Raw genomic sequence first — 26,292 nt, forward strand, 5'->3', positions numbered from 1 at the left:
GTTTATGACTTTCAAATCCCCAGATCCACCCATTTCTGAGGACCGACCCATCCCTGCCCTTTCTTGCTTTATGAGAACCAAAAAAATTGTCTTGTCTTACCAACGTTATTTTGACAGAAATTGCTGACACTTGAAACTAAAAGAGTAGTTTTATATCATGTATGACACAATTTTCCTTTGTTGGCATTGATTACTTAAAGTTGCCTGCTTGTAATTTTCTAAGGTAATAACAATCTGGTAGGAAGTAGTGGAAAATCTAAGGGTGGGTTTAAATTCCACATGCATTTGGGGGCAAAAAAAAAAAAAGAAATTTTAGCTTTAGATTTTAAGGTAAAAAAATCCTTTAAGATAGAAGAAAATATTAGAAATTTTAGAATCTGTCTTAGGGTAGGGGAGGCCTTTACAAGCCAATCTACGACCTTGTAACTGGGATGCTTAAGTGACTCAGTGGTTGAGCATCTGCCTTTGGCTCAGGGCGTGATCCCCGGGTCCCAGGATTGAGTCCCTCATGGGGTCTCCCCTCAGGGAGCCTGCTTTTCCTCTGCCTGTGTCTCTGCCTCTCTCTCTGTGTCTCTCATGAATAAATAAATAAAATCTTTTAAAAAATAAAAATACAACAAAACCTCGTAACCATAAAGGAAAATATCGACAGATCTGACTGGGGAAATATTTAAATCATTGGAATATAAAAGTTGCTACCCACAAAAATAAAAGACAAATGACCTAATGGAGACTGTGTTTGCAAAATACATAACATATAATGAGTTACTGTCCATAGTACATAAAAAGTTCCTACAAGTCAGTAAGTGAACATAACCCAAGAGGAGAATAGACAACAGTTACAAAAAGGCATTCCCAGAAGAAAGTAGAGTAATGGCTGATTTCAACCTACCCGTGCAAGGAATACGGACAGGACATGTAAAATAAAACTGAAGAAAAATCAGAGATAACAGTGTTTCTGGGCACCTGGGTGGCTCAGTCAGTTGGGCATCTGACTCTTGGTTTCAGCTCAGGTCGTGAGCTCAGGGTCTTGAGATCAAGCCCTGCATCTGCTTAAGACTCTCTCTCCTTCTCCTTCTGCCTCTCACCACCCTCTCAAATAAATAAATAAATTTTCAAGAAAGAGAACAAAAATGAGAGAAAGAAAGAAAGAAAGAAAGAAAAGAAGAAAGAAAGAAAGAAAGAAAGAAAGAAAGAAAGAAAGAAAGAAAGAAAGAAAGAAAGAAAGAAAGAAAGAAAGGTAGGTCACAGCATTTCCTTTAAGAAAAACCCTGTACCCCTGCTCTCTTGCTGGTGTGCAGATTCATTTTTATTTTTCCATTTCGGGTCTAAGTAGAATCCACTGAGGAGGTCCCCTTTGTACCATCAGTATACTTTGTGCATGCAGCACTTAGGACCTGCAGCCACTGCATTCAGTGTTTGCGTGAGGGTTTGCTTTCCCTCTCTGACCAAGGGCTGCATCTGTCACTTTGTCTTAGTGACTAAGCCTTTTAATCTCTTTGAATTCCTGATACCTCCCCTAATATGCATCCATAGACTAGACGCTCCACAAATGTAAATGAATAAATATAATTTTGCAAATTAATAAATAACAAATAAATGTTGGGTTTCATGGCCACTGTTAGATTCAATACCACGTTCGATAGGAAAGTGCCTAACTTTCGATTTCATTTTGACTGTAGATATTAACACATCTTATTTTACTCATACAAGAAAGGGGGAAAAAGTAACAGGGAAAATTCTCTATTTGATCAATTCTAATTCCCCAATTTGGAGCATCATTGCTGTGCATTTGTCAACTGGATTTTTATTCCTGAGGGTGGGCCTGTACGTTTCGGTCAACAAATGATTCAACTGTCATTTGAGGAAGACCTAGCCATCCTGGTGTTGAATGAAAACATTCTCTTATCATTTCAGAAGATCGAGGAAGCACCAGCAAGAAGAGTGTCAGTGGCTTAGGAGGTCATCCAGCATCTCTAACACTCTTGATGCCTGGAGGATACTGTGTGGAGAGAACACAGCCCTCAGCAGTTATGAGTCAAAAACCAATTCAGGGAGTCAGACTCAGAATGTGAAGTTTAGAAATACCTCAGCCAATTTTCCCACTCATATTTTTTTGTACATGCACAAGTGCTATATGATAAAACCAATGCCTCTGTCTAAAAAGACTGTCTTGATGTAAATAAACGTAAAATAAAAATTCTAAGTAATGAAAAAGCAAAAACTTTCATTTTATTTCATCATAGTTGCATAGTTGAACCAGCAGTGTTGGGTTTTCTTTCCTTTTGTAGTGGTTTGTACCACAATGGTACATTTGCAGTCACTGACATTAGATTTGAGGAGGTATGGTAGGAATAATGCCTAACATACATCTAGGCCTGTTTTTCCAAGTCACTTATCCGAGACACTTTATGTCTACTATCTCATTTAATTGTTATACCAACTCTAAAGGCAGACTATGATTATCTTGATTTTATAGCTAATGAAATTGACACTTAGAGAGATTAATTACCAGCAGAACTAGAATGCTTGCAATAATTGGAGGCTGTGCTGCTAATCACCATATGCAGGAAGAAGCAGCAGAGATTTCTTAGGACACATACATTTTTGCAGAGCCTTGGATTGGGGGAAGATTTTCTTGCAGACACAAGGATATATTTTAGTGTCTCTCCTGTTAAGATTATGATAAAATCCAATTAAATAAGTATGAGTGTGTACTCACGTTTCTAAATAATAAATATGAATGTGTCTTGTAAACATGACATGTCAAATGTAAATATTTGTTGTAGACGGAAGGCATGTTTGCAGACCTGTGTATGCGCCAACCAGCACAAGTGTGACAGCCCCCCCCCCCCCATGTGACAGATCCAGTCAAGTCTTGTCCCTATGAAGGTGACAAAGCACAGCTCACTCTCCTTCCATCACGGAGCACCTAGACACCAGCTGCTCTCTGACATTTCAATGGCAATTCTACTGTATTTTAAGATCGACACTTACAGTAAGAGTTCCCAGAATTGGTTCAGTAGTAAATAAGTCAACCTGGAGGAGCCTCCTAATAATAAGTAGAAAGTCAAGTTAAAAAATGCTGCAAATGAGAATCGGTTATTGACCTTGTGTGAATATAAACCATCTGGAATGAATCAGCAACCTTAGCTAGAAGTGAATTAACTCTTAAGACTTCTCTCCAACCGTCTAGGAGACAGTCTGTATTAAACCCTGACTTGACCTTATTAGAAAATCATTTGGAAAACTGCTTTAGTAGCTACAGAAAATCTTCCCAGCTGGTACAAGTCAATACAGAAATGATTTTTAAGACTTTTCATAGGTGTCAGGAAAAGCTGTTTGCTTAAACTCTGACTCACATAGTTTTCTATTTATGAACATCTTCATCGCTGGAACTGATAATAGAATGACAGCTTTGTCTGAATGTTAATTAGCTTGGGGATGAACACACATCTATGTAAAGGTATTACCCGTCGCGGTTAAAAAGCATATTGCTTCCTTCCCATTGCATCCAGGCTGCATCCCCTCCAACCATTTTGAGGTTAAAAATACAAGTTTGTATTTTTTTTTTTCTCTTCACATAATTTTCCTGCTGGTGGGTCGCCAGTGTCAGGAGCAACCGTCCTCGAGCTCTGAAGGTACAGTAAGATTAGTGGTTGTAACTCGGAGGCAGGGTTTTAGTACTTTCTATTTCAAATTCTGTCAACACTTAACCATTTGTGTCACCTAGAGGTGGAGATTTATCATTCCTGCTGTTCCGGGGAGAAATGTGAGGTCTTGGCCATGGGCCTTTGGAAACAAGGGGCAGTGCGTTTTTTGCATCAGGGGGCACGGAGGGGCATTGCTCCGGTACTTTCCTGTGCATTTGAACTTTGCCAACAGTACACTAGAGGTGGGTTTGAGGTGGTGTTTCTGTTTCCTGGCACTTATCTCCTGCTCCCCCAACCCTCCTGCCTTACTCTGTTCTCTTGTTTCTATCAAGGAGGAATTTTTCTCAACTCCTTTTTGTAAATACAAATCTGGGCTCCTTACCAGGGTGTCAAACAGCCAGAGAATTTAATCTAGAACAGGTTTAGGTATAAGCCTATTAAGTGGTCTTCTGTGTCCTTTGAAATTCTGATTAGCCTGGGAGCTGGCCTTGTTGAAAGCCACAGTCTTGCATGGAAGAAATTATGCTCCTAGCTACAGTTGGCCAGTAGGATGGTGTTTTTGTTGTTGGTTTTGGAGTGTTTTGTTTTGTTTTGTTGAGCCCTACCCAGGATCCTTTCTCTTCACTCGCTATTCTTCCCTATTTAAGAGTTTTTAACCTTGTGTGAGAAAGGCTCAGTGAGTAAACATGAGAGTAAATCTATCAGTTCTGTATCAGACCACAAAGTCTTCTCACTGGATTACTGTGTGTCATAATACTTCAGAGTTAGGAACTATGTCTTGTTGATGGCCAAATCCCTACTTCCTAGAACTGCAGCCGGCACATTGCGGGCATTTAATAAATATCCGCTGAACGAATGAAAGACTCACTGATGGTTTGGCTAAACTTGAGACCAACGTTGCAAGCTGAAGATGATCACTTATTTTCTTTATTTATGATCAAGTTTGAACAGCAGAGGCTAACCTAAATGTCTTTCCATCAAAGTGCTAGAAAGCTATTTCATTATTGTAAGCAGACAGGTCCATCTTTGTGGGAATATCATCTCCAGGTTTGGTGAGGCTGAACTACATGATAAAGGCAAATGGTCCACCTCTGAATCCATCTTCCTGGTACTTCTACATGGACCAGAGGATTTTTGCATTGTCGCAGGGCTCTACTATTTCATTAATTCAAAGGAGGAGACACCAAGAATCCTTTGTTTTCTATGGATGATCCCCATTACCACGTCTGCTGCTCCCAGTTAGACTCCTAATGTTCCTGCTGCACTCTTTCCACTACGGCTTCAGAATCCAACAGTTAGGAATTGAGCAGCATTTGCTTCTGTGCTGGCTCACACAGGTCTTCCAAACAACAAAGAGGCTCCAGACTAAGGGAGTAAACTAGAACTTGTGTCGACAAAGGCAATTTGGAAGGAAGGGTGACAAGCTGGATCCTTTCCACTTTTTATTATAATCTTCCCTCATTTTTAGTTTCCTCTCCATCTTTTACTTGTTTCCATTTATTCCTTTTCTTGCTTTTGCCATTTTTATCATTGTTTCTACTTCTTCTTCTTCTTCTTCTTCTTCTTCTTCTTCTTCTTCTTCTTCTTCTATGTCATTCTTTTTTTTTAATTTTTTATTATTTATTTTTATGATAGGCACACAGTGAGAGAGAGGCAGAGACACAGGCAGAGGGAGAAGCAGGCTCCATGCACCGGGAGCCCGACGTGGGATTCAATCCTGGGTCTCCAGGATCGCGCCCTGGGCCAAAGGCAGGCGCTAAACTGCTGCGCCACCCAGGGATCCCCTTCTATGTCATTCTAAAGAACTTTATTAACTTTGTCTGGATAATTCTTCAGCCAGTGCTGTTTATCTTTCTTTTTCTATAAAGACCTTAAAAAATTATTTCCTTTCCTGAATATCATGTTCAAATCATTTTTGATCAAATCATTATTTAGACATTTATCCTTTCCTTCTGCCTCTTTAAAAATCAATCAAATATATATCTAACAACCTATCAGAGCTTCTGATTGGCATGAAATAGTGAATATTAATGTTGGTACTCTATCCAAAGTCAAGAAACTTGAAAGTTGATCTTTTAGGTCACTTATGAAGCCTGAATCTAGGTGATCTTGCTGACTACTCAGGCAATGACAAAGTGTTTTTAGTTAAATTTATCTTTTACCTTGTACAGAATGAACACAAAGAAAAAGAACCAATGGCTTATAAAACAAGATGGTCATGACTGAATAATTAAAGAAAATAAAACATAGATTTATATTACTATATTGAAATTATTTCGCAAAATTAACTCATTTTATTGCAAATGTGATGCTGCCTGGTAGTCTTACATCTTCGTTGCTAACACAGGGATGATGGCATTTCCCCTCAGGGAATCAAAAATGAACAAACAAAAATGCACTAATAATTTGTGCTATAGGAAAGAAAAATTATCCTCTAGGAGTGTTATTAGTAACCTTTAGAAGCTTGTAGACACTGAGTTAGTAACAACTTGAGGACTTGAGGACTTTTTCCTTTTATAATCTTAAGTTGATGTGTTGCAACGTTTGTTATAGGTCCAAAATCATTGGAGGGCTTTCCTGAATTCAGTTACAGGGCTAGAATGTATTTCTGAGCAATTAAAAACATTCATTTATATAAAATATAATAAACTTTTAGATGCAGACAATGTTTATTAAATACAGGAGGAGAATGTTCTTTTCGTGTCTTTTACGTTTTGCTAGCTACATCCCTGAGAGGCTAAGTGACCTTATAGAATGCCTTACATTTTCCACCAAATTTAGCAATTACTAGATGAATAATTCTTATCTATCTTGCACAAATGCGGAAGGAAATTACGTTCATTAAGTAATTCCAAACAGAACTATATTAATTGAATAGATCTGTTGTTGCAGCTTATTTAAATCCAAAGGATAGTGGTAGGCAAGGCACTGGATATAACCCAACAAGTTCTATTCATCCGTTACATTAGTTTGACTCTTTAAGACTGGGAGAAAAAGACAGACACCAATTACTCTCAGTAATGAGGATTCATGGTACAGATACAAGGAAATAACCATCTTTTTAGGCAGCCTGATACTCCTGGCTCCAGACCTTCTGAAAGGGAAAAAGACACCACACAAAAGGAGACCCTCCACTTGGAATACAGCCTAGCCATGTGAACTACATCATAATTTGCATCTTCATTCCCCTAAAGTAAAGGTGCTTTGCCCCCCTCCCACGTGGAATATCCCTTTGGACCAACTTTCAGGTCAAGCTGTCTCAGAGACAGAATGGCAGAGGGTAGAATGGCAGAGAACTGGTTTCACCCAACATAGATGATGCTGGATAGGGGAGCTTAATGCAGACGAATATTTCTTGATTCTGTTTTTGTTTTTTTTTTTTCCTTAGCAAGAAAGAGTGCTAACAAATGATCACTTGGAAACTTCATGGCTTATTCAATACAAGCGTGGGCTGCAAGGAGGCTAGATAATTTCCCTCAATTATCTGGATGAATCAGGCAAAGTTGTTGGTACTTGACCTCCAAAATGAAGATAATTAGAGCTTAACGGACTGCTTCAGAAGGACAAAAAGTCTTGGATTTTTATTTTCAAAATGATTACCAATAGACTTATGTATCATGTGTGAATTGTAAATGCAGCCTGAAGTAGGGCTCCCTTAGTAAACACCAAAACAGCTTATAGGAATATACTTTCCATCTCAGTCGCCCTCAGGTTTCTTACCCGTAAAATGGGGGACAACAGCAGTAGCTACTGGGGAGGTGGTTGTGAAGAGAAAATGAGCTCATACACATATTGCTCTCAGAACAGCTCCCGGTGTGCTCAGCACTTCCTATATGCCAGGCATTGCACGGTTACTAATAATCGCAAAAATGAAACAAACAACATCATATGCCCAACAGAGGAAAACAAAGATCTCCGAAGAAGGTAGGAATCCTCGATCTGCTTTGTTAAGATTCAGTTTTTTTAAAGACAGAGACGGGAAGGCAGGCTAAAGCTCCGCTACTCGCAGTGTGTGGTCCAATACCAGCGGCAGCTGCCTTAGGCGGGCGCTCACCTGGGAGGCAGGACGTCGGGGGCGCCCGGGGCGCCGGGGGTGAAGCATGAAGCATCGGCTCTTGCTCTCAGCCCAGCTCAGGTCTGCAAAACTGCTGCTTCCCTCCCCTCCTCCTTCGCCCCTCCCCCGGCTGCTGTGCACACACACTCTCTTTCTGTCTCAAATAAATAAATACTTTTTAAAAAAACCCAACAAACCAAAATGCAGGATCTCAGGCCCGGGCTCGGTCTCCAGGTTCCACGGCGAATCCTATTACGTTAGACGTGGGAGGCGCTCACGTCCCCGCACCGTCTTGCGCACATTTTGCAAAAAGGGACAGAGAAGCCCGGCCCGGGTGGAGGCCGCAGCGTCCAGGCCCTGCCCGGCTGCCCAGGTGCGGCCCGCGTCCCCCGGTCCCGGCCTCTCCGGCTCCGAAGCTCTTCCTTCCGTCCCCGGGGTCAGGGCGGTCAGGGTCCCCAGGCTTCTCGGGAGACGCGCAGGGGTGCGCGCTGCCGTCCCGAGCCCAGCGGTCTGCTGCTGCTCACACCCCCCGCCTGGTCGCCGCGCCCGCCTCCCCTGCAGGTGCGGGTGACCTCCGCCAGCAGCTCTCCGCCTCCCCCTGCAGGTGCGGGTGACCTCCACCTCGGGCCCCGCCTCCCCCTGCAGGTGCGGGTGACCTCCGCCAGCAGCTCCTCGCCTCCCCCTGCAGGTGCAGGTGACCTTCGCCTCGGGCCCGCCTCCCCCTGCAGGTGCGGGTGACCTCCGCCTCAGGCCTGCCTCCCCCTGCAGGTGCTGGTGACCTCCGCCAGCAGCTCCCTGCCTCCCCCTGCAGGTGCAGGTGACCTCCGCCAGCAGCTCCCCGCCTCCCCCTGCAGGTGCGGGTGACCTCCGCCTCGGGCCCGCCTCCCCCTGCAGGTGCGGGTGACCTCCGCCTCGGGCCCCGCCTCCCCCTGCAGGTGCGGGTGACCTCCGCCTCGGGGGGGCCCCCCCTCCCCCTGCAGGTGCGGGTGACCTCCGCCAGCAGCTCCCTGCCTCCCCCTGCAGGTGCGGGTGACCTCCGCCTCGGGCCCGCCTCCCCCTGCAGGTGCGGGTGACCTCCGCCAGCAGCTCCCCGCCTCCCCCTGCAGTGCGGGGTGGGCGGCGCGGACTCCGGCCGGGGCGCTGCAGTGCGTGCGGGGTGGCGGCGGCAGCAGCTCCTGCTCCGAGGAAATTCGGGTGGAGGGAATCAGGTGACGATGGGACACGCTCGGCTCACACGCGCGCACCCCCCGCTCCCTGCATGCACCCCTGCACACGTGCGTAGCCCCCATAAACATATTCACCCCCCACACCGCACATACTCCCGCCACATCCGGAACCCACACCACACATGCACGTACGACGCACACACACCCCACACACCCCACACACCCCACACACGCACACTCGCACGCTCCTCTCCCGAGGACAAACATCAATTCTCAGAGAAAGTACGACCTGAATCCGTGTTTTCCGGGGGCGCCTGGCGGCCCAGCGGTGGAGCCGCGGCCTTGGGTCCCGGGTTCGAGTCCTCGCGGGGCCCCCTACATGGAGCCTGCTTCTCCCTCTGCCTGTGTCTCTGCCTCTCTCTGTGTGTCTCATGAATGAATAAATAAAATCTTAAAAAAAATCGGTTAGTGTTTTCTGAACTGTCATCAATGAGCATATTCTCAAGTGTCCATGAGGACATTTTCAAAACAAAAGGGAACTTAGTTTAGAAACACTGGTGTGAACCACAGGAAGACGCAGAGCTCTCTCCCTAATTGCCCCGTAATTGCTCAAACCTTCCTGTCCCACAATAGGGATATTTTATATGTGTCACAGCCTCATCCCCGCCTCATAATCCAAGGTGACACCCATCTCCTCATGGCTGCTTCCCTGAGCACCCCGCTCTGGGTGAGGAGGCGCTTAATCTCCCCTTCCTCTTGGTCTCTGCGTCTCCATCTCTCTGTGAACCCACCTGTCTGGAGGGACGGGAGGGCTGCGGCCTGGGGGCCCCGGTGCAGCAGTGGTCTGGGGTCTTGCTCTCCTTGGAGGCCACTGGCGTCACATTGGGCCCCTTTCTTGTCTGGGGTTGAGTTGACTGAAGCATTGACGGGTCCCTGAGGAATTCAGATGGAGCGCAGGGAAAACTCTTCTTTCTACAGTACCAGGCTTGAGATGTTTGCTGACATTTTCCCAAATTCTAAAAGAAAACCATCTTTTAGAGTGTGTGATGTAGCAAAAGAAATACAGAATGGATGTTCCTGAGACCTGGCAATGCACCTCCTTTCTCAGCCTTGAGCCCCTTAGCTATAAAATGAGTTAAAATCCTTCACAGTGCTGAAAAAACAGCATGTTGTGCTTAAATATATAGTATATGATTTATTTTATGTTTTTTTCATACTACTTATTTTTTTAAATTTATACTCTACCTGTCTCAGAATGGATTTAAGGGGCTTTACAAAGATCCATAAAAAATAGCGAAATAGCATAAATTAGAAATATGTGAAGAACAAAAGGCAAAAGCAAAGAGAGGAACACAAAACGAAGCCAGGCTGTGGCTACCACGTTCAGGCGTCCGTTAAGGCCTTGCCCTCTTGCTTCAGGAAAATGCTGCAGATTGTTTTCACACCCAGGCAAGGCGTGTGGAAGGTAAGGGACATAACTCTCCCTATAGGCCTGGCAGCCAGTGATAGCATCTGCACAAGCGTGCGAGATCTTCTGTTTCTAAGGGTCACTGACCTGCCAAAAATTTCATCAAGGACTTCGTATGAGTCAAAGACTTCTTATTAGTGGGGAGTGATAGATGCAATAGTTCTTTATATTTCTTTTTCATTTAAGAGAAGGCATCTTCTACACGAGAATATTCAATAAATTAGTCCACACAGGAATTCCAGTTCCATCGCACGGTCAGTGAAAAGGGGACAGCATCCGGGGCCGGAACACACTGTCGCAGAGAGAAGGGACACTCGACCACTGCTCTGAGGAGCTAGGAGGCTCGGGGTCTTGGGTTCAAAATGACTGAATGGGCGGGCTGATTTTAAAATAAGGCAACCGGATGTTAAAATCTGATTTTAGAACAAGGGCTCATGAGACAGGTCAAAAAGTGATGTCCGGAAAGGCTTTTGATGTTTGCCGCCGGTTCTGCTGCTGCGGAGGGTGGAAATACCCTTACTCTACGGACAAAGAACTAAGACCACAGACATCACACAGAAATAAGGTTCTTATCTCTCTTGCCTCATCCTTTGCTAGCCTCCAGGCTCCTAGACACACCCTCAACTATATTCTCACACACGTGCACACACTCACGTACACACTTATCCACCCGCGCACATACACAGTCATATGTACACACACTGAGCCTTTGCAGAGTGCACAGGCCATGCTCCCACTCACGTCCACTTTCAAGCATACGCTGAACCCCTCTTTGCAAGAGTTTTCTCCCTTTCTCTATCTCCACTACCCTCACTTTTCCCAGCAAACCCCCCTTGTCGCTTAGGATCCACCCCAAGGGCCACTTCCTCCCAGAAGCTTTCTTTCTGAATCCCAGAGAGATTCGAAAAGTCTCCTGTGTCAGAGCACATCAGCCCGGGCCCTGCAGACGCCCCTCGGGCCACCTGTACATGCAAGTACACGGAGTGAGCCCAACCCAGAGAAAGGCCCAGAGATGCAAAAACTCAGATGGATAGCAACAGATGGGATATTTATTTATTTTAAATGATTTTTGCTGGGAGAGCCACATGAGATGTATATCTTATTTCCAGAGAAGTCTTGGGGAAACAGCTGTCACGCAGCTTCATTCCAGAACTCTTTAGGACGGTGCAAGCACTCTAACGCAGGACAGACGCAGCCTAAACAGCAGGCCACAGTAGAAAGCCGTCTCGACCGCAGCTCATTTTATCCTGTAACTTCTTCTGAACACGAGGGGAAATGTTCCCTACAATAAAACAGTGCAGTGACCTTTGGGTATTAAATCAGGTTTCATGCTCCAGGACTATGATCAAAATATCCTCATGCTATTTTTTTTTCCTTTCTGAATGGCACCAAAGTGCTTTAAGAAAATTTACGGGATCCTTGAAAAACTAATGAACCCTCATAGCCTCGGGTAAGTTGCTGCGAAATTTAATTTCTGCTAACCTACCTGAGATTGCAAATGGCAAAATAAATGCATGGTTCTTACCTGTCTGCTGCATTTCTGTTTTTCTCTCCTGACCCACACTCTAGAGTGTGTCATACTCTTGCACAAGGCTCAGGGATGCCCAGCGTCTTATGGTGACTCCCGGCACCTGTGACATTGACTTTTGTCCATCTCAGCTCACGGGAAGAGAGAGTCATGGTTCACCCTTTGCAAGCCCATTCATCTTGTTAAGAAGTTCATTTAATAACATTTTTTTCTCAACTGGAATGAAAATCAACTTGTTTCTGAGAGTTTGACCATTGGGGAAAAAAAGATACTTAGGATTATATAGAACATTTTGGAAGCATTGCGTCTGTACATTTAAGCATTTATTGCAATTTATGTATGTATGTATTTATTTATATTTTTGCTGCCTATAATCTAGTTCTCCTTTTTTGACAACAGCACCCTGATGTCCTTTTGGTGAGTTACCCTTCTTCCCTGTATGGGCCCTTGGTAGCACCATCAATCAAGGCATGCTGCCCTCCCTTAGCCAAAGGACAGCTCCTTGAGATAGGTGAGGCCAATTTTGAGTTAACGGATAGAAGAACAAAATAGTTGGCACTGACCCATTGCCAGGCTGGGACCCTGATGAATTAAGCTACAATTTGGGGCTCTACGTTAGTTCCTGTTACTTCATCCTCCAGAACTACCTTGATTGCTGTTCCCTTCCCAGTTTATTTTGTCAGTCTTCCCATCAATTCTGTGAGCAACTGATATACCTTTAATATATATATATATACACACATATATATTTCTGCTTAATAAGCCAGAGTAGGTTTCTGGAGCTTGGAACCAAAGAATCTTTATTACGAAAGAATTTGCAACCAGATAGGATATTGAAGACAAAGATAAGAAATGTTACAAAAAAATTAAAAGAGAGAGAGAGAGAGACAATAGCTCAGTGTATTAACAGGGAACAGTGGAAGGATAGCAGCTAGCACCATGGCCAAAATCATGCCACAGGCCCAGTCTGGGGAGAGGACCCCGCTTTAGCCGAGTGCTGTCGCACGCCCTGGCTCCTGGATGCTACTGCTGCCATCGTGGCCACCGCTGTTTCTGAATAATCCACATGGTTGCTGCCCTCTGTACCGAATGGAACTCTGCATGGACCAGAGTCCGAGATCCGGGGGCTACATGTACTTGACAGTTCGGGGTCACATGTTCACGCTGCAGCTATCTGGGGTGGGGGGGGTCTCTGCCTCCGAGCAGCTCCAGTGGAAGCGTGAACTCGATGGCGTAGAGCTCTGCATATTTGGCAAGGAGATAGGAGGTTTTGCTGCAGGGGCAGCTCACATCTTCAATTTTCAGGAAACTTAGTTGGGTGGAGTCAGAAATAAGTCAAAAGTAAGGCATTCCAGAAAAATTGCAGCAATGTAATTGATGGTAGAATTTCAAATTAATGAACTTCATCAGACAGTCAAAACTAGACCTGGATGGAACATATAGAATGAAAACGAAAATGATTGATTAATAAATACAGGACTCATAAATTTATTTCCACATTAGAAGCCCTGAAACAAAGGCATCCAGCTAAGCTACACCTGCATTCCTGACCCACAGAAACTGTGAGATGATAAATGTTTGCTGTTTCAACAAGCTAAGTTTTAGAGTAATTTGTTACATATCATTTGGTAACTAATATACACCCCAATTAAAAGGCAGAGATATTTAAATGGAATAAAAAACAAGACTCAACTAGATGCGGCCCACAAGAAACATACTTCTATAAAGACACAAGTTAAAAGTAAAAGTATGGAAAAATCTGTCAGGTTATCATTAATCAAAAGACAGCTTGAGTGGCTCTATTAGTAACAGATAGAATAGATTTCAGAGCAAACTATTACCAGGGAAAAAGAGAATCGTATCATAATGATGATGGAGTCAATTCATCAAGAAGACATAATATTCCTGTTTATGTACCTAATAAGAGAGCTTCAAATATACAAAGCAAAAATTGATAAATTACAAAGAGAACTAGATACATCACAATTATACTGAGGCATTAACACCCCTTTGTTGAATAGAACAAATAGAAAATAAATAAGGTTATAGAAGACTTGAACAATACTCTCAACAGATTGATCTAATTGATCTATGGAAAACTCCACCCCCAAGAACCAAATATACGTGCTTCTCCAGAACATCTACCAACACATTCTGAACCATAAAATAAGTCTCAGTAGCTTTGAAAAGATTTAATTCATACAAAGTATCTTGTATACAGTCAAGTCAATAACAAAAAGTGAGCCAAAAAATCACCAAATATTGGCTACTAAATAACACAGTATTAAAAACAAACAAATTCACAGGACAAAAAAGAAATCAAAAGGGAAATAATATATTTTGAACTGAATGAAAATGAAACCGCAATGTGTCAAAATTTGTGAGGTGTAGTTAAGGAAGTGCTTGGAGGGAAATTTATAGCTTTAAAGGTGATATTAAAGAAAAGAAGGAAGGTTTCAAATCAATGATCTCAGCTTCCACACTAAGAAACTAGAAAAACAAGAGCAGAAATGAAAAAGTAGTATATAAAAGAGTATTTAGAAATGAGTAAGTAGTAAACATTAGAAAAAAGAAATAATTAAGATTAGAGCAGAAGTCAATGAAATAACAAATGGAAAAACAATAAAGCAAATGAAGGAACCAAAAATTTATTCTTTGATAAAAGCGATAATATTGACAGTCTAACTAAACTAATATAGAAAAAAGACAGAAGGCACAAATTACAAAATTATCCTATGTCTATTAGAGAAGTAAATTTTTTTAATACAGAAATTTTAATGCTCACAAAGAAAACCAAGCCCAGTTGGCTTTCTGGCAAATTCTACCAAACATTTAGGGAAGAAATAATGTCAATTCGATGTAAAGTCTCTCAGAAAATTGAAAAGAGAGAAATACTTTTTAACTCATTCTATGAGGCCAGAATTATTTCGATACCAAAATCAGGCAGAGATATTACATGAAAACTATAAACTGAATCCCATATGAACATGGGCATAAAGATTTTTAACAAATTTTAGCAATTTGAGTTCAACAATTTGAGTTCAAAGTAATGCAGCATGGCCGAGCGTGACTTATCTGAAAAATGCAGGGTTGATTTAAACTTTGACAATCATTCAATGTATTTCACCGTATTAACAGATTAAAGAAAAAAAAGTATGATTATTTCACTCGGTGAAGAAAAATCATTTGTGAAATCCCAATCTATCCTGATAAAAACTCTGTGGAGCATACTAGGAATTGAGGGAATCCACCAAAAAAAGAAAAAAAAATACAACTAGCATCATACTTAGTGGTGAGGACTAAATGTTTTCCCCCAAGATTAGGAACAAGGTAAGAACATTTCCTCTCATCACTTCCACTCAACGCTGTTCTAGAAGTTCTAGCCAAGCCAAGCAGCAGAGCAAAAAATAGAAGGTATCCATACTAACATGGAAGAGGTAAAATGGTCTGAAGTCTCAGAAGACTATGATGGTCTTCAGAGAAAATCTGAAAGAATCTACAAAAAAGGCATTAGAGCTACTGAGTTCCAGGATGTAAGGTCAACATACAAAATCAGCTGTCCTTTTCTATATTAGCCGTGAACAACTGGATACTGAATTTTAAAAAAAACTATCAGTTATCAAAAAATATGGCTTTGGCTTTGGGATAAACCTCACAGAAAGATGTGTAATATCTGTTAATAATTCTAAGAAAAAGCAAAAAAGATGTTAATTAAATGCAGATCTATGCCATGTATTTACAAGCACAGAGGACTTTATTAAAGTTTGAGGGAAAGAGATGGCATACTTATTTTGGCAACACACACATAAACCTAGAATATTAGAACTTCAGGTTCTTTAACCTCAATCTGGTGGACCCATCGCTGGAGATTTCTCATTCACAGCCTTTCATTAGAGCTCAGAGTCCTGCTCGATGCTGGTTTCCCCTTCTCCTTTGTACCAGCCCTGCTGTCGTTTCTCCCCCAGACTCTTCCTTCTGCCCCTTCCTCCCATTCTGATGAATTTTTTTTGATGAATTTTTTATGAGGTTTGTTTGGACGGTTTGTTTCACTATGCTTTCATACTCTACCCTGAAGATGTCATCTTCTATGCATATCAAAGATGTTTGCTAAATGCAAACACTTCTGTCTAAAGGAACTCACTGGGCCAGCTGTTAAAATATGAATTGTTTCTCCCCACTACAGGCAAAGAAGAATGATAAACAGCACAAAATTTGGAAACTTCTGTACACAGATTATAAGATCTCCTACGCTTTGAAGGGGTTGAATGTTTTTATCTCAAAGAAGTTTCACTATAATACACTTGGGAGGCTCATTTAAGTAGTTACTTAATGAGCTAAGGCACTGATTAAGATAGATGTGTTTGTTGCTGCTTCACTAATAAGAAGCAAATGGAAAAGTTTATATTTATGTGTGTGTAAGACGTAAGTACGAGCTACAGATGTATATGTGTGTGTGTATATAATGCATTAAGTACTTTGCCAAGTGATGTGTATCAAGTATCTCATAATCCTCACCATCAGGAGGAAGCTACTGTTATTTCCTTCATCTCACAGATAAGGAATTGAGGCTGAGAGAGGTGAGGTGCCTCTCCGAAAGTTCAATAGTTAGTGATAGAACCTGTCTCCAGCAGCATCCCTGCTCTTAACCCTGCGATCTATCCCCACCGAAGGACATATACTAAAATGCTGGCAGTGGGCATATCTGGGGGCAGGATAACAGTTGATTAAAAGGTCCCTTTCCAGATTTGCCAAATTTCCTACAAAGAACATATATTATATCTGTAATAGGAAGTCTGCTCCCCCAGCACCAATAAATATTATAAAGAGACAACCACACTGGTTTCATAGCTGACTGAAGGTGCAGTTGCTTTTTTATGAAAAAGGTCAACATTAAACTAGAATAATAGAATATTAATGCCTGCCATTTTATACAGTGTTTTATAAAATACAAGTTCATTCACTTGCATTATCTTATTTAATCCTTGCAATAAGTCTGTGGATTCCAGAGGGTAAATATGATGAAATATAATTATCCACTCACCCCCTTTCTTTTGTCAAATGAAGGTCAGAGAATGAACTGACTCTTTACTCTCATCCAGTCATGGAATGGCCTAGCTGGACTGGAAGCTTCCTGAGGACCAGGGCCCTACCTGAAATGTCGCATGGCCGTATCTCCAGCCCCTGGAGTATGACACACAGAACACATCACATAGCAGGTGCTGAATGGATATTGGTTGATGAGTGAGTGAAACCCAGTGCCTCACTCTTAGACATGTCTTCTCCCCATTGAACTCTGTCTCTGGTCAGCTGAGGTAGACTTTTTTCATTGCACTCCCCAGTCGGGCCTACAGGGACCCATCATCTTCATCACCACCCTCAAAAGGAGTTGCAAGGAAAAAGTGAAAGACTTCGAGAACTGTTTAAGTCCTGCATATGTGGGGAAGCGTAAAATATGCATAACATAAAATTCACCATCCCGACCCTTGTAAAGTGTACAATCCGGTGGCATTTAGTACATTTGCACTTTTATGCAACCAACACCACTATCTAATTCTATGACGGTGTCATTCCCCCAAAGGAAAACCCAGGCCCCTTCAAGTAGTCACTCCCCATTCCCCCTCTCCTCCAGCCTCTGTCCCTCTGGATTCACCTGTTCTGGATATTTCATATAAATAGACTCATAGAGGGGATCCCTGGGTGGCGCAGCGGTTTAGCGCCTGCCTTTGGCCCAGGGAGCGATCCTGGAGACCCGGAATCGAGTCCCACGTCGGGCTCCCGGTGCATGGAGCCTGCTTCTCCCTCTGCCTGTGTCTCTGCCTCTCTCTCTCTCTGTGACTATTATAAAAAATAAATAAATAAATAAATAAATAAATAGACTCATAGAATATGTGACCTTTGATGGATTCTTTCACCTGACGTAATGTCTCACTTCACAGTGCACGGACCAGCACTTCACTCCTTTTGATGGCAGAATAATAGTCCATGGCATAGCTATACCATGTAAGCATTTTTTTAAAGGTTGACAATGGGTCTAGTAGAGCGGAAGACTGGGCTGTAGAAGAGGAAGCAAAAGCATCTGACTTGGACTTCCAATTTAGGAAGAGTTTCTTTAAGGAGATGCCAAGAAGGAGGGCACCTGAGTGGCTCAGTTGGTTGGGCGTCTGACTTCAGCTCAGATCATGATCCTAGGGTCCTGGGATCGAGCCCTGCATTGGGCTCTCTGTTCAGTCGAGAGCTTGCTTCTCCCTCTCCTTCTCCTCTCCCCCTGCTGGTTCTCTCCCTCCCTCCCTCCCTCTCTCTCTGTCTCTCTCTCTCTCTCTCAAATAAATAAATAAAACCTTAAAAAAAAAAAAAAAAGGAGATGCCAAGAAGGTATTCTCTCTCTGTGTTTGCAGAGGACAGAGTCAAAGGAAACCGGCGAGAAGGGAAACAAGAGATTCTGGGCTGAGATTCAGGGAAGATCTTCCTGAAGATCAGGGCAGTTAAAACAGGAAGGCACAGTAGAGAGGGAGCTGTGGAATTGGAATCTCCGACCTTCAGAGCGAGAAGGGCATCTCTTCATCCCAGATGCATATTTGTGGGGCATTCACCACCTAAAAGTAGGGGAGGCGTCCAGGCGACGTTTCAAAGTCATGCTCACACTGTAATTCTAGGACCATGAGAAGGAAAACTCAAAGAACAGAAAAGTAAATCACGGAGGGTTTATGAAGACACAAAACTGACCATTTAGGTAACTGTTTAAGTAGCTTAAAATTATGTAAATTTGTTATAAAGATAGAAAGGGGCAGGTGACATTTTGACAGAAAAACAAATTAATTAATGGAATAAAGCAGCAATTGATGGCCCTGATTATAATTTATGGTGCAAAGAAAAAGGTCAACTCATCTTCTGGATTTTATTTGGATTAGAGACAATTATGTTTAGGTAAAAAGAAATGAAACTCCTAATTGCAAGATAATGGCAGTTCTTTAGAGAACATTTTGTACCTCCCCCAAAAGAGAAAAGAGAGTACAGTTATTATTTCCTTAATTTCAAACTCAAGTTGCATATAAATTACCTGGAAGGGAAAATTAGCTCTGAAGATTAAAAATATTGTAAATTCTCAAATCATTAGACTTCGATGCTTTAAGAAAAACACCCACCAGTGCTTTCAAACCAGTTTTAAGTCCTAATCCTTGCATGCTTAAATAAACATTCCACACACAGATGCAGTGTGTGAAGCGGGCTCGGCTTTAAGAGAGGAAAGATTACGTTTCTGTGTTTACCCAAGAGCCGGCTAAAACACATTCCATTTGGCCCTGACACACAGAAATTAGAGTTTTAGAAACTGGAAAGGGAGCTTTATGTCTTTAAACACACAGACTGAATGTGGTGTGTATTTCACGGATATCATGAGAAGTTTCTCTCTTCCACCTTTTTACTGAACCATCAAAGAGGCGATTGTGTGAGCAAAATAACACAGTAACATGTCACATTCCATATACATCGATTTACCAAGTTCAGGAAGAAGCCTTCGCTCTTTCTGGACTAGTGATCAGCACTGGACCAGCATAAAAATCAGAGAAATTGAGAGAGTTCAAGGCAAATATGCATCAAAAATAAGCACCAAGAAGTCGTCTTGGGGATACACTTTTACTTCCATTTACTTAGGCTCTGAAAAATTAGTCCAGGGCCTCATCATGACTTTCAGGGCTTCTGGCAACTTGGCTTTCGTAGGCCCCTTCCTGATTAAGAAAATAATAATAAAAATGACATTTTATGGCTTTGTTGGTACAGAGAGGAGTATAATCCAGGCTGGATTCATTAGTATATATTCATTATTATGGCTGTATTCAGGGCTTTTCTTTCCCCCCTGATTTTAAAGGAAATGAAAACTAAACCACTTTCTCAGCTCCCTGGAAGTTTCGGAGGCCATGTGTCTGCGCCTGCAGCACCCAATGGGCCCCTGAGCCCTGAGCCATCTGTCAACAGCTTTCTAGCCCATGCGATGAGCAGGGCTCTGGCCTGGGCCCTGGAGGGACAGCCTCCTTCTGGGGGAGGGGAGAAGCCTGCTGGGAACCACCAACGCAAGGGACGCTTCCAGTGCAGTTGGGTTGAGGGAAGTTGAGGGGGGAGAGGAGGCCAAGAGTCCGTGGAGGGTGGGGAGAGCCATGGGTGTGTGGGAAGGCCGGGGGTGGGGGGGGGGGGGGTGGGGGGGGGGGGGGAACTAGAGGGCCAGGAGCTGGGGGTCATTTATCAGGCAGGAGGGGTTGCTGCTGTCCCCGCTATTGTTTTAAGGGCTTGGGTGAGCTTGATGACCGTGAAAACCGTAAGAAAGAAAGAGATTCGAGAGAAAAAAAACATAAAGTGCAGGAGAAGTAGGAAGTCCCTGACGATGCAGTGGTGTTGGGCGGCATCTTGTACCACGACTCTGAAAGGTTTAATGTCACATTAGTATGATTTCCTTATGTCTTGGCCTTCAATATTTCATTTAAAATGTTCTCTCTTTATTTCCTCTTCCCACAAAAAGACAGGGCCAGACTTCCACGTATCATTAAAATGTGACTTCAGTTGAGCTATGTGACCATGTTTCCATCTTGTTCTTAGCAGCCAGCTCATTCCCCACCCCCCCACCCCCCACCCCACCCTCAAACAATTTGCATTTGTAAAAAGAAAAAAGTGTCATTTAAAAGGAGATTGGTTCAAATTCATGTTCTGGACCTTTTCTATTATAGCAGCCTGGGTAGAATGTCCTTGCCACCCACCACACTCTGGGCAGTTCCCTGGTAACAGCGAATAAATGACCTATTTGAAGGGGAAATTGAAATAAGCATTTCAATACTATTTTAAGTTTGGTTTCAAAACCATGTGCTCCTTCCTCTGAAACTGGCGCCGATCATGGTGGTAGCTTGTAGCACTTTGGATTAACCTTCCAGATATTTTTAGTGTTTTCTCTGTGAAAATACCAATGTTCCAAAAAAGGGAGACAAGAGTGGAAAACCCAAGGCCCATGAGATGCTCAGAAATATGCCACAATATAATCAATTATTTAGGGACTAACTTCCCAGGTCTTGTGCTAGGAAATTCATATGCAATGAAGACGGGGCCTATCGTCAGAGAGTTCACAGCCACTGGAGGGGAGAAAGGAGCAAGCCAGGTGATGACGGTGTGATGCAACACACATCTCTGCAGAGATGCCCCTGGGTGCAGCAGGGACACAGAGGAGGATTGTCGGAGCGGGGAGGGACCAGAAGAAAGTGTCTCAGGAAGGCTTATGAGAGAAGGTGATGCTGGGGCAGACTGCTAGTTGCCTACCCAATATCCACTCCCTTCCTCATTAATCTAATGCCAGTTAGATTATTTATTCAGTGTGGCCATCTGCCGAGCTGAGAAGTTGCATTTCTCAGTCTCCCCAGTGAGCATGTGACCAAATTCTGACCAATGAGATGTAAATAGGCGTTTTGATCAGTTTGTCAGGAAGATGCCTTAAAAGGGAGGACAGACAGCTGGAACTGTCCCTTTTGCTTTTCCTCCCCCCCCCACCCCCCCCCACCCCCGATCCGGAATGAAGATGTAACCGCAGGAGCTCCTGGAGCCTTCTTGTACCAGCAGGTGAACTTCAGGATAGGATCTGAGGACTGAGGATGGCAAAGCAGAACAATATAAAGACTCTGAGTTCTTAACTAGCATGGTGCCCACCGTAGAGCTTCTGGACTCCCTTTACATAAAAATATATAAACCCATATATCTTAGCTGTTATTATTTTGAGTTTTCTTAATCCTAAACTACATTGTGCTCATCGAGCTGAGCTTTGAAAAATTCATAGGAGTCAGCAGAGTAGAGAAGAGGTGGAGGATTTTCGAGACCGATAGAGAACCTTTGGCAAAGCCACAGCAGCACCAAGGCACGTGGGACACAAAGAGACTTGTAGGCAGTTCTGGTTGGAGTTCTAGAGGGTGAAGTTAGGGAGTGGGGCAGTTTTCCTCTTTCAGGCTAGCGACTTCTACCAATGCAACAATCCTGTAGCCACACCAGGGGATTGCTATTGACTCACTGGTCCCAGCACACGGTGGGGAGCCTTGGTCCTGTGGGGGTAGAGAGAGCACCTGTGCAGTAATAGGAAGGAAAGAAGAGACGGAGCAGGTGCCAGCAAAGGTGTGTGCTTGGGACCTGCTGCTCTGGGTGAGCTGATGGTGTCTCTTTCCCCTGTGATGGAGGAGAGGGTGAGCCTGGAAGAGAAAGGATCTGAGGAAAGGAGAGGAAGTTTGAAACAGTTGCTGCTCATTATGTCCTTGTGTCTCTTTTTCTTTTTAAGATTTTTATTTATTTATCTTAGAGAGAGAGAGAGAGAGAGGGAGAGAGAGAGGACACAAGTGGGGGTGAAGGGCAGAGGGAGAGGGAGAAACAGGCTCCATGCTGAGCAGGGAGCCCAATGTGGGGCTCAATCCCAGGACCCTGGGATCAGAACCTGAGCCAAAGGCAGATGCTTCACTGACTGAGCCACCCAGGTGCCTTGCCTTTGTGTCTTGGTTCACCCAATTTTCCCTAATTAAAATGATTTCATGGTAAAAAAAAAAAAAGAAGAAAATTTTAAAATGATTTCATGGTTTCATTCTAGCTTCTTTCCATCTGATGCAGAACTTGGTTTGATTCCCATCTTCCAATCCCCACCGCAGAGTCCCCTGAATACTGGGATGGCTCTGAAGTCTTCCACTGCAGTCGTCATACACAGCGCCGCTTAGTGTTGTGCTTAGCACGGTGCCTCATGTATAACAGGCATTTAATGTGAGGTAGCTTTTAGCATTATTTCTACAATACATAGCATGCACTTAGTACGCACTCTTGATTATGGTGGAGCCAGTCCTCAGGATCCCTGACCCAAGGGATCCTTCAGCTGGAAACTTCCTTCTATAACCTCTTGCCTCCTCAATGACCATATCATGTCTGGATCATGGGAGGAATCCCACTGCTTGCTCTGGTTTTGGACTAAGGATCCTAGAATCTGAGATGGAGATTGAGGCTCCACAAGAGTAGGAACTGAGTCTGTTCTTCATTTCAGGGTTCATCAATGTGAGGAAGATATAGGGGGCACTCAGTGCATATTTATTTGTTGAATAAATGGAAGGGAGGGAGGAAGGGAAGGGAAGGGAAGGGAAGAGAAGAAGGGAAGGGAAGGAAAGGGAAGGGAAGGGAAGGGAAGGGAAGGGAAGGGAAGGGAAGGGAAGGGAAGGGAAGGGAAGGGAAGGGAAGGGAAGGGAAGGGAAGGGAGGAAGTGGGGAGGGAAGCAGAGGGCCTGAAGCAGCAGGGTTTCTCTTCGGCAGCAGTTCCTTTTCCTTTCACTTCCACTTGAATTACTGAAATAGCCCCATCCCCTCAAAAATTAGTACTTGCACATCCTTCAATCTGTGTAACTTAACTCATTTCTTTGTCAATTTTGTTTTGACAGAACAGTAATTAAAAAACAAAGGAAGATCTTTGGGAAAAATAGAACTCCTAAAACGTTTCGGAGAAGGGTGCAGAGCAGGCCAAGTGAACGTCCAGCTCCTACCTGTGCTTAGGCAGGCACCAGTGACACAAAAGCAGGCTCTGTGTTCGTGCTCCACAAAGCACCTGATTCATGAGACAGCTTTGCAGGAATTTAATTAGTGAAGGAATGTGCAAAGCTTAAGCACTTCAGATGTCATTAAGCATCGGGGAGGGGAGAAGGAGGGGAGGAAAGCCCAACAGATGTTTGATTCAGCCTCGTTCCTGCGAAACAGATCGTTGCGCACATCGTTTTTCTATTTGGGTAGCTCTTGGGTAAATCTTGTTAATGATATTTCATTCTTTCTGGAGCCTGGTTTAACATGTATCCAGGTTAAAGCAAGTAGATGTGCACCTTCTGCCTCACGAGGGGAAATAAGCTGCTTTTTAAAAAACAAACCTGGATATTTCAGGGTTGCTTTGTAAAGTCATTCTTTCAAAACATCGAATGACTGCTGATGTGTGAGTTGGATGAGTGTGAATCTTTAGTCTCAGAAAGTTAAGTTATGGTCAATCTGTGAAAGGAGCTGCATGTTCTCAGTTTTAGCAGCACTTAGCTCCTCTTAAATCCCATCAGCATTCTCCGAGGTTGCTAGCCCAAGCCACCGGCCACCAGGGCAGCTTCCACCCCAGGCGAAGCTCTGCTAGAAAGGACCTGGGCTGGACTCCAATCTGCTGCAATGGACAGCATTTGCTGCTTTTTCACCAAAACTAAAACTCCCTTTCTACACAAAGGAACAGGCCACTAGGTTGGATGGCATCACTGAAACAAGAAATGCTAGTCTCGAGGCCATCTGATTTATCTATCTACCAACTCCTGTTTACAGCCTATCTGTCAGTGTCTATTCCGAGTTCTCTCTGCTGTTAATGTCTCAGGATACTCAATTTTGGGTGATAGAATTAGAAAAGGAAGGGAAAGATGCATACCAACTAGACCTGTTTTGAATTCCATGTGTAGGCTCCAACTGACTTTTGAGAAATTCAAAAGAGCAAGTTCCTATGACTTTTTTCCCTAGAAATGTTAGCATAATGGTGTCCTGCCACTGATTGCTCCCAAGCCTAAATCACACTCTTTCAAAGCATTATACTAACCACTGACGAGATGAAAAAAGAAAATCAGCAAAGCAGAGTTCTTGTCCTGGGCTCCTTGATTTCTGGACTTCTGCACTCCAAACCCTTAGAAATTAACACTTAACTACCTGCCACTCTTTTCAGGGCCACTTTATACTCTTTTCTGAGGTTAACCATTCTGGTATTTAGTAGTGTATTGTCACTGAGGTAATTGCTACCAAGAATAAAAAGGTTTAATAATATTTAGAAATGACACAAAATGCTTTCGACAGTTGGCTGTGTTTCTTCCATTGCCCTTCATGTGGGACTTTTTTTTTTTTAATTGCATGGATCATTTAAAAAATTTACTCCCTCATTCAACCAATAACTATCTGTTGAGTGCCTACACCATGTCAGGCTCCAGAACTATGAGGGAGAGAGTAAGATGCAGCCCCTGTATTCACAGTTAGGGCTGCAAGGAGAAGCACTCAGAGAGAAAGAGAGCTGAAGCTGGCCTGGGGCTAGTTGCACACGAGAAGTCATAAAGAGTTGTCAGGATCTAGGTTACCATGTACAGTTGTGTTGGTTGTGCACTGATGGTGGTATCCAGGCAAAGCAGCCAGTGGGGCTTTGCACCAGTTTGAAAACACCTGGAAACCAGAGGAAGGGAACATTTTCCTAAATCTCACACAAGCATTATACATGTTAGCAGTGAACCAGTCAGGATTCATACAATCATTATTAACCATAGTTTTAAGGTAATTCTCTTTTGCATTTCTACACAAAAATCTTTTAATCCTTGAATTTTTATTTTATATTCCTCAGTTCAACTCTTACAGAGTTTGTAGACATTTCTATTGGATGGTTAAGTTAATACATCAAGGGGAAAGTGCATTTGTCTCACAGTTTTCATACTGCATGTGGATGAAAGAGCAACACTTCTATACCCCACTTTCAATAAGTATCAGAAATAGCCAGTTGGTGATATTGCATGTACAATTTGCTGCGTATTTAAACAAAACAAAACAAAGCCAAAGCAGGTTTAAAACACATTACATTTTTAAGTCAATAGAGGCGAATTTAAAACTTTAAAAGAAGATAGACTTGGGGTGCCTGGGTGGCTCAGTCGGTTAAGTGTACAACTCTTCATCTCAGGTCATAATCTCAGGATCAGAAGATGGAGCCCCATGTTGGGTTCAGCCCAGAGTCTGCTTTGGATTTGCTATCTCCCATTCCCTTCCTCTCTGCCCTTCTAACTACTTGCACATATGGGTACGTGTGCTCTCTCTCAGAAATAAAAGAAAGAAAGAAAGAAAGAAAGAAAGAAAGAAAGAAAGAAAGAAAGAAAGAAAGGAAGAAAGAAAGAAAAAATTTTAAAGAAAAAGAGTATAGACTTCAAGAATAAAACTGTTTTGGCAAATGCTCTCTCATATGGTAAGTTTTAAAGAAGATTCAAGACCTCTCCAGCTTTCCATCCCCGATCCGATGTGGGGCCTTGAAAAGTTTTGTGTTCCTGGTCTCTGCAGTTTTCCCAGCCTGTGGCCAAAGAGATCCTTGAAAGGAGGGCCACCTGGCCAGTAGATCACAGCCACTAAACTTTAAGGTATTTCTTTCACAAGATTACATAAGGCTGGGCCACCAGTATGTCACGGACTTGCTGATTTGGGATGATTCTCACTGATGTTGAGCACAGAAAAAAGTTAGGGCTCTGAACTCTGGATGGTCTGCTGCACAGTCTTGGGCTAGAGTTACATTTGTGGGGCCCAGTTGGCTCTTGCCTTCCTATGTGCTGATCACGGTGCCATGGTCTATAGTACCCACATAGCCCCAGTGTCCTTTATTCTATGCACCTCTTCTGCTGTAGGCACCCA

This window comes from Canis lupus, chromosome 37 (genome assembly GCF_003254725.2).
Source record: "Canis lupus dingo isolate Sandy chromosome 37, ASM325472v2, whole genome shotgun sequence".
Classification (NCBI taxonomy): Eukaryota; Metazoa; Chordata; class Mammalia; order Carnivora; family Canidae; genus Canis; species Canis lupus.